The sequence below is a fragment of the Aethalodelphis obliquidens genome, unplaced genomic scaffold (assembly GCF_003676395.1).
Source record: "Aethalodelphis obliquidens isolate GAN/ISIS:26980383/991018 unplaced genomic scaffold, ASM367639v1 scaffold2, whole genome shotgun sequence".
Lineage (NCBI taxonomy): Eukaryota > Metazoa > Chordata > Mammalia > Artiodactyla > Delphinidae > Aethalodelphis > Aethalodelphis obliquidens.
In genome coordinates this window covers 2391179-2399637 of record NW_020837946.1, presented here as the reverse complement: position 1 = coordinate 2399637, position 8459 = coordinate 2391179, and the positions used below count along the sequence as shown (strand labels likewise).

Sequence of the window (8459 nt, the reverse complement as noted above, 5' to 3'; positions counted from 1 at the left end):
TGCGGTACGCGGGCCTCTCACTGTTGTGGCCTCTCCCGTTGCGGAGCACAGGCTCCGGACGCGCAGGCTCAGCGGCCGTGGCTCACGGGCCCAGCCGCTCCGCGGCATGTGGGATCCTCCCGGACCGGGGCACGAACCTGTGTCCCCCGCATCGGCAGGCGGACTCTCAACCACTGCGCCACCAGGGACGCCCTGTAATGCTTCTTTGATTGTATATTAAATTTTACTAATAGGGTCTTCTTCAGGTGTATCTTATACCCACCATTGGTCTATTGATCTTTGCACCCTTAAGTTACTGTTTTTATTGTTGTAACTTTCTCATGTGTTTTAATATCCCAAATGGCAAGTAACCCTCACTGCTCCTTTTTCCCCAAAGTCTTAGGTATTCTTATCAATTTATTCTTTCAGGTAATCTTTGGCATCATTCAGTTGAATTTTGGGGGTGGCATTAAACTCATGAAAATTTGGGGAACTCTAACTTATTTAAAAATCTAATTTACACTTAGAAGCACAGTGTGTCTTCCCATATTTTTTCCTTCTCCTTCACATCTTCCTTAAGTGAATCACGATTGTTGTTTACTGCTACATTTCTCCCACTGGTGACCCGTCAGTACTCTGGGGGCAGAGGCAAGATCGTCCAAGATGCTTTTACCCTCAGGAATGAACACAACACTGGGTGTGTTGCTGGGCTCATACAAACCTCCCCTGAGGACACACGTAGGCACATACTAGAAACTAGTGTCCTGAGCTGTCCCACTGTCCCTCTGTCCCTCTGGGGAGGCTGGGCGTTTCCACCTGGTGAGGGAGTCCTTTGTTTCCCCGGCTTTCAGGAGGCACCTACCTGAGCTCTGTGGGCTGCCTGGAGCCCACCCAGGGGTGAGGGGAGGCTCTGGGCCCACCGCAGCCAGCAGAGCTCCACAGTAATTTATTCTATAAATTAGGTTGCTGCGTAAGATTTCATTTTACGAATGATGCCTCTGCTTATAAATATTTGAAATCTCATACCTTAGTGCAAAAGACTCAACGTTTAGTAATGAGATTAAGAGCCCAGATCCAGGAAGGGAGATATGTACAATCTGGAGATTCTTCTGGCAGCCCCGGCTTCTACCACGTGGGTGGCCCTAGGATCCCCTTACACATAAAACCTCAGCGCCCTTGAGCTCTTTGAAAGGGAAGTGGGGGTGATGTAAGTGGAAGTGATCGTGAGGTGTCTCTTGTTCCCCTGGAACATTCCAGTGGAGCAGTCTCCTGTTGGTAAGGAAGAGGGTGAGGATACCTCTGGTGGATGGGTGGTCTGGACAACATGAGGTCACCCAGAGTCTCCCCTGCCAGCGATGGAGGTGGAAGCAGTGTCTTCACCTCTGCAGAAGCAGCAAATGAGAAGATCCTCTTTTTAAAAATATTTATTTTATTTATCTATTTTTGGCTGCGTTGGGTCTTCGATGCTGCGAGCGGGCTTTCTCTAGTTGCGGCGAGCGGGGGCTGCTCTTTGTTGTGGTGCGTGGGCTTCTCACTGCAGTGGCTTCTCCTGTTGCGGAGCATGGGCTCTAGGCGAGCAGGCTTCAGCAGTTGTGGCTCGCGGGCTCTAGAGCGCAGGCTCAGTAGTTGTGGCACGTGGGCTCAGTAGTTGTGGCTCGCAGGCTCTAGAGTGCAGGCTCAGTAGTTGTGGCGCACGGGCTTAGTTGCTCCGCGGCATGTGGGATCTTCCCGGACCAGGGCTCGAACCCGTGTCCTCCGCATCGGCAGGCGGATTCTTAACCACTGTGTCACCAGGGAAGCCAAGATCCTCTTTTTCTGATGGCTTCAGAGAGCATGTGTGTGTTTCCTGGAGAGAGGGGCAAGTTCACAACAAGAGCCCGATCCTTTTTCCTTCCACCAAAGGAATTTTCATTCTTTATCTGCTATTGGGGCCGAGTTCATTTCCGGCAACACGAGATCGGCAAGCCCAGGGGTCTTTGAGGGGTCTTGCTTTTGAAAGGAATGCAGCCCTTTCCTCTCTCTTCGCTTCAGCCTGCCCTGATAGGAGCTGGCTCTTCCCTCTTATGAATCCTCCAGAGAAATGGAAATAGCAGCCCCAAGTCTTAAAACAAAGTCCTTTGATCTAAATGTTGCAGGAAATAAAACACCTTTACAGTTATGGAGTCCAGACAGGGATGCATTTCCAGGGGTCCCTGAGCGGTGCTCCTGCCTTCGCTCGTCAGGGCAGCATCCCCAATCCTGACTGACACGGCGAGTCTTCTCGCGCAGCCTGGCTCTCCTCCCTGTGCACAGACATCTGTGAGTGATTCCATGGGCGATGTGCACCCTCGCGGCCCACGCCCCTTTTATATCCTATCACTTATCGCCAGGACGATTGCTGCAGCCTCTGATGCCTCCCCTACCCCGGCCTCTTCCCGCTCAGATCCGTCCTCCCCCACACAACAGACACGCTGTCTGAAATCCGTGTAAAGTGTAGACACTGCCAGAATCAGCTGCGGATAGACAGCCGGAGCAGGGGCTGCTCGCCAGGGGCTGGCCTCTGGGTACCGGGAGCCGAGCTGATTCTGATTAGGGCTCATCCAGCATCGTGTTCTGTCCACATGGAAACAGAATTCTGTACAAGGTGCCCCCCAGCCCCAGCCCCGGGCATCTCTACTGGTCAGGTAGCAGGTACCTGGCTGGCATGGGCTGACCTGTGTCTTCCCACCGCACCAAGTTCACATGTAGAAGCCCCGACCCCCAGCACCTTGGAATGTGCTGCATCCTGAGGCTCTTTACATAGGTTAAGTCAGAATGAGGTCACCAGGGTGGGCGTCCTTATGAGAAGAGGGGATGAGGATACAGACACACACAGAGGGAGGACAGCCATGTACACCGCAAGGAGGGGGCCCTCACAAGAAACCCGGTCTTGATCTCAGCCTCCAGGCTCCAGAGGTGTGAGGAGACAGATTTCTGTTGTTTAAGCTGCCTGGTCTGTGGTTCTTTGTTAAGACGGCCTGCACTGACTAACGCCCCGGTCAAGTAGCCCTCGAGAAGTTCCTTAACTTTCTGAACGTGTACAAAGGATTCGCTGAGGTTTCCTGAACCCTCCCATTCCTGGGGAATGTGTGTACAGCAGCGTACAAGGATTATGGCACGAACTCCACAGCCCGTGGAGCTGTCTGGACGCCTCTAACAAACAGGCTCTGAGGGGTGAACCTCGGAGGTTTGATTAGCTGGTCTGGGGGGCGGCCTGGGCTTCGGGCTTTCACCAGCCCCCAGGTGAAACACGACTGATGTTTCATCCGGGGCCGGGTGGAGGGCGGACGCTCTGGAGGACATTGCCTGTGTTGTGCGCCAGTTCCCAGGTCTCCCCGTCAGGAGCCCGCTGTCCCCACAGGGGTGACCGGGACCTGTCTGCCAGCTGGACACTGTCCTCCATGCGGCCAGACCTCCCCGGCGGCCTGTGTCTGCGAGGGGCTCTGCAAGGGGACTGAAAACGCTTGTTGGCTGGAAGACTCATTTCCCCTGCTGCGGGAACAGTGTTCTCACAGGCCACACACGCAAAGTTTAAAAAGTAACCACTTTATTGGGTGTCTCCAGTTTGTGAGAGATTCATTGAGCTCCACGCTTACAGCCGGCACCCTTCTCTGTCTGTATAGTGCACTTTAGTAAAAGGTTTCCAAAGGTAATTATTATTTCTCTGTAACCAAGCGTATTTTTGGAATCAAGGCTCCACAGAGCCTGATAACTGAAATGTAACCGAATGTCTTCCATATTGACCCTGGTGTTTAAACCTTCAGTTCAGGGGTCCCCTCGAGTCTCCCCAGGCCGGGTCTCAGCTTGGCAGGGACAGGGGTGGGGAGAGGGGTCCCTCGGATTCTCCGTGTCTCTGCTGGCCTCCCTCTACGGGCGGGCATTGGGCATGCATCCCAGCTGGGCTGTCATCCTGCCAGCAGCCCGGGTCCTGGCACTACCTGTAAATAAATCCCAGCCTGGGGGCAGGGGCGGCAGGTCTCTGCATCCCCGGCTGGGATGGGACAAGGTGCGGTGTGAGAGCCTCGGAACGCGGCTGAGGGCCAGCTGCCTGGGAAGCTCCTGCTGAGGGGAAGGCGGCGAAGACGTGGTGGGTGGACCAGGTGGAGCTGAGGGCCACGGTGACGGCCAGCACGGCACAGGGACACCAGGGGTCCCCACAGAGAGTGTGCGGACAACCGTCAGAGGGGGGCACCGGTGCGGTTTCCGCAGCCCCTCACCACCCTCTCCTCCCCAGTACTCCCCGGCCTGGAGAACCGTCGGGGTGGATGGGCAGAGGAGGGACAGGTGGGGAAGCAGACCAGCCCCTCTGCTCTGCCCGGCTGAGGGTCAGGCCTGAGCTGCGGGTGGCGGGAAGCTTTAAACGGGATGAGAAGTTCAGGTTTTCATTTAGACCCGAGTGGACTGGTCGGGTGGGGAGGGAGAACCGCCGGCATGGGTGCGAGGACAGTGCAGCAGCTCTGATGCCCCCTCCCTGTCGCTCATGCAGGGCCCAGTGGCCCCTGCACCTCCGCATGGATGTGGCCGGGTGCCCCCTGCCCACGGGATCCCGGAATCAGAGACCCCAGCTGACCGCGCAGCCCGTGACCTCCAGAGAGGATTCCGGGGGTCCCCGCAGACCCTCCACTCAGCACCCCTGCTCCCTGAGCCCCGTCATCTGCGCGGAAGCCCGGGGGGCCTCCTGGGCCCCCTGCGGATGGGCTCAGCGCTGTGTGTGTGAGCGGACAGGCCCTGCTGAGAACAGAGGAGGGGGCGCCTTCACAGCAGCCCAACCCACCGACGGGCTCTGTCCCGATTCTCCTGTGTGTCCCAGGCCCTGGCTGTCCTGCTGACGTGCTGTGGGCCCTCTGGGCACCTGGAAGCTCTGACTCCGAGCGCTGCCCACGGCTGAGGGTGGAGTTGGGGTCGCGCTTCCCCCAGGCTGGGTGGTTCGTGGCCCAGTCTGCCCGGGCGCTGGGTGACACCCGCTGCGGACCTCCTCCCACCCCCATCCCCGCTCCTCTGCACTCTCGCTGCTGTTGGGGGGTCATGTTTCCCAGGACAAGCCAGCTGGACGAGCGCTCCACCCCCGGTGCTACGTTCTCCCTAACCTGGATTAAGTCATGCTTTGTCCCTGGATCAGCTGGCACTGGGCAGCAGGTCCACGGCCTGCAGGCTGCCCTGGCCCTGGGTTCCCCACTGTCCCACAGGTACCACAGGTCCCGGGGGTCCTGGGGGGGCTGATCTGCTCACCCCGGGCCTCCGGGGCTGCAGCTGCACCCTGTTCTGTTCCAGCTTCCAAGGCCTCTTCTGGGAGCCCCTGGGGGCCTCCTCAGCCCTGCCTTCTACCCTGATCTCTCTAACAGGTGGGGAGGGGCTAAAGAACGCACCGCCTCCGCCGCCCACCGGGTTGGGGGAGGTAGGAAGTGCCAGAGTCGCAGGCCAAGCTGCACGTTTGGGCTCTTCCTGATTCTCCTCTGCTTCTTTGCTTCCAGATTCTCCTCTGCCTCTTTGCTTCCTGATTCTCCTCTGCTTCTTTGCTTCCAGATTCTCCTCTGCCTCTTTGCTTCCTGATTCTCCTCTGCCTCTTTGCTTCCTGATTCTCCTCTGCCTCTTTGCTTCCTGATTCTCCTCTGCCTCTTTGCTTCCTGATTCTTCTCTGCTTCTTTGCTTCCTGAGTCTCCTCTGCTTCTTTGCTTCCTGATTCTTCTCTGCTTCTTTGCTTCCTGATTCTTCTCTGCACCTTTCATCTTTATTAAAATATTTACAAAACCAGCCCACTATCCAGAGCAGGCTTCAGAGCCAGAAGAATTGAAATATAGCCCCTGCTTCCTCACTCACCTGCTGTGTTACCTGGTACAGTTCGCTTGGCCTCTCTGAGCCCCTCTCTGCCTTTTTAGGAGATCATAACACTTCCTCAGGGCGTAGCTGTGAGGACGAAATTAGATCTCACGCCCCAAGCACTGAACACAGGCCGCAGCCATATGCTGGGGCGGCATCTGCTCAGGAATCCTGCTTGGCCAGGAGCAGGGGGTTAAGTGCACGGACTGAGCTGCTATCAGGGTCTTTGAGGAATAGAACAATGTGGGGGGCATTTAGTCCTCTACGGATAATTTCTTCTGAACAGAAACAGTGTGTGAAGCCAAAGAGAGGGAGACCTCCCTTTCCAGAAGCGTGTTATTGAAGCCAAGCCCCGGTGAGGTCTGCCCATGTGCAGGTGCCGGCAGGCCGTGTGGCCTCCCATGGAGCGCCCTCTGCAGGGCCACCCTTGCCCCCACTTCCCCACCGAACTTGACCTCGCTCGCCTGCCCGCCGGGGAGGAAGGAGGTGACTTTGTAAGGCTTTCTCTTTGGAAAAATAAGAGCTGTGGGGAATGACATTAATTTAAAAGCTTTTAAAGAGTCAATTCACCTGTGAAAGTGCTCCCCAGGTGAGAGCCTTCCTGTGTGGAAAACAGCCCGGTCTTTAAAAGGATTTTAATTAATGTTGCTGAGAAACGTACCAATGGCACTTAAGGCTGAAAGCTCGAGAGCTAAGGTGCCAGCCAAGAGTTTTATGACGGGGAGCGAGTTGTCTTAAAGGCAGTTGAAATAATATTCCCATGCACTCAGCCTCGGCACTCACCTCTGGTCACGGCCAAATATAAGTGCCAGAATCCTTGGCGGCCTGACTCCCAAGCCCCCAGACGACACAGGCTCTGCCAGGACCTACCTGGTTGAACTGCAGAGGTGTTTTCAGGGACACGGCGCCTCCTCGCCCTTCGGGGACACACCTTGCTGGGCCGCCCAGCGCGGCTCAGATCTGACCTGGATCTGATCCGTCGTCCAGCTGGTGCCAAAGCCGGAAGTGGACCTGGAGGAGGGGCGATGGAGGGCGAGGGATGCAGATCCGGGACGGCCCATCCGGACGGTGGGCTCGAGCTGCAGATGGTGGAGTGGTCGTGGCTGGAGACCAGGGGCCCTGGGTGTGTTGGAGCAGCGCTGGTGGCAGCAGCTCCGCCCCACGGATGGCTGTGCAGTGACGTGAGACGTGCCTGCGGCTGTTCCTCCTGGGACGCTTGGCCGAGGGGCTGGGACAGGGCGGGCCTGGGAGTCTCTCTTCTCTGAGCCAGGGGTGAGAGAGATGGTCTCCAGGCTGTGGCTGCAACATTCTAGGAGGTGTCGGGGTCTGGACTGGCCGGGAAAGGCCTCCTGCTTTCCTCACGGTGGGTCCTGGGGACCGGCCTGGGCCCAGCGTGCCAAAGGCTCTCCTCTTTATTCACGTTTTACTGTTTCCTGGAGAACTCTCCCCAGGATGAAGTTACCTTCCCAATAAATTCTTACCACCACTTCTTGCTTCCTGAGGGACAGCACAGCTCAGTGAACAAAAGCACGGAGCCAGAGGGCACAGGTTCAAATCCTGGCCGTGCCACTTACTAGCTGGGTGACCTGGGGCAAGTTACTTCACCTCTCTGTGCCTCAGTTCCTCCATCTTTAAAATGAGGACAAGAATAGCAACCCCTTCATGGGGTTGTGGTGAGAAATGAGTCAATATAAATAAAAACAGTGCCCAGAATGTTGTAAGCAAGCACTTCAGTCCTGCTAATAGCGCTGTTCTGGAGAAAAGGGAAACGTGACCCGCAGCCCGAGGCCCCCATCCTGTGACGGAGTGAGAGAGGGGATGTATCAGTCAGGGATGGGCTAGGTCAAGTGTGGTAACAAACACACCTCAGATCTCAGCGGCTTAAGCAAGATCTCACGGCTTGAGCAACAGACACTCGTTTGCCATTCACCAGGCTGGCCACTTGGTGAGGGACTCAGGCTTTCGAGGCTTCCCTGTCTGGACCCCGTGGGCTAGGGTGGCACGGGAAGTGGGCTCATTGAAGAGCCCACTCACTGGCTCTTCATTGCTTCCTGTGGAGGGGACTCAGGGTGCTTCTGCCCACATCTAATTGGTCAGAGTGAGTCACATGCCTCCTGCCTTCCAAATCTACCATGTGGCCGGCCAGCAGGAGGAGAACCAGAAGTGCCGAAGACCTAGTGCCCCAGGCCCTGCCCTTCAGCTGACCAGGGGCTGAGCCTGGGGGCTCACTTAGGCCTTGCACTGTGATGGCCCCTGTGCCAGGAGGCAGTGCTGGGGGCTCTGTGGGTCCCACCTGCCCCCTCCTCTCAGACCCACCAGCCTTTCTCCTCCTTCCTGCAGGTACCCTCACCTCTCCCTGTCTTCCTGCTTGCCAATCTCCCTTCTGATTCATTGTGTACATTGCCTTTCCGATACGCGCATCCTGTCGCTTCTGCTATGGGCTGGATGTTTGCATCCCCCCAAGTTCCTATGCTGGAACCCTAATTCCCAATGTGATTATGGGGGCCCCATGTGAGGAGGTGGGGCTTTTGGGAGGTGAGTAGGGTTATATGAGGTCATGAGTGTGGGTCTGTTGCAGGAAGGGGGACCTCTTCCAGGGCCCGAGAGTGGGCTCTTGTCTAACACTTGGAAATGAATTGTCCGAG

At 56.7% G+C, this 8459-nt stretch overlaps 1 long non-coding RNA gene across 1 annotated transcript in view; it reads right to left on the bottom strand.

Moving 5' to 3' along the window:
* LOC113625912 (uncharacterized) overlaps window positions 1–7498 on the bottom strand; it is a 14596-nt gene extending 7098 nt beyond the window's left edge. Inside the window, exon 1 of the long non-coding RNA XR_003434938.1 lies at window positions 6685–7498. This is a non-coding gene — a long non-coding RNA (uncharacterized LOC113625912). The remainder of the gene's footprint in view (window positions 1–6684) is intronic.
* Between the last annotated feature and the right edge of the window lie 961 nt (window positions 7499–8459).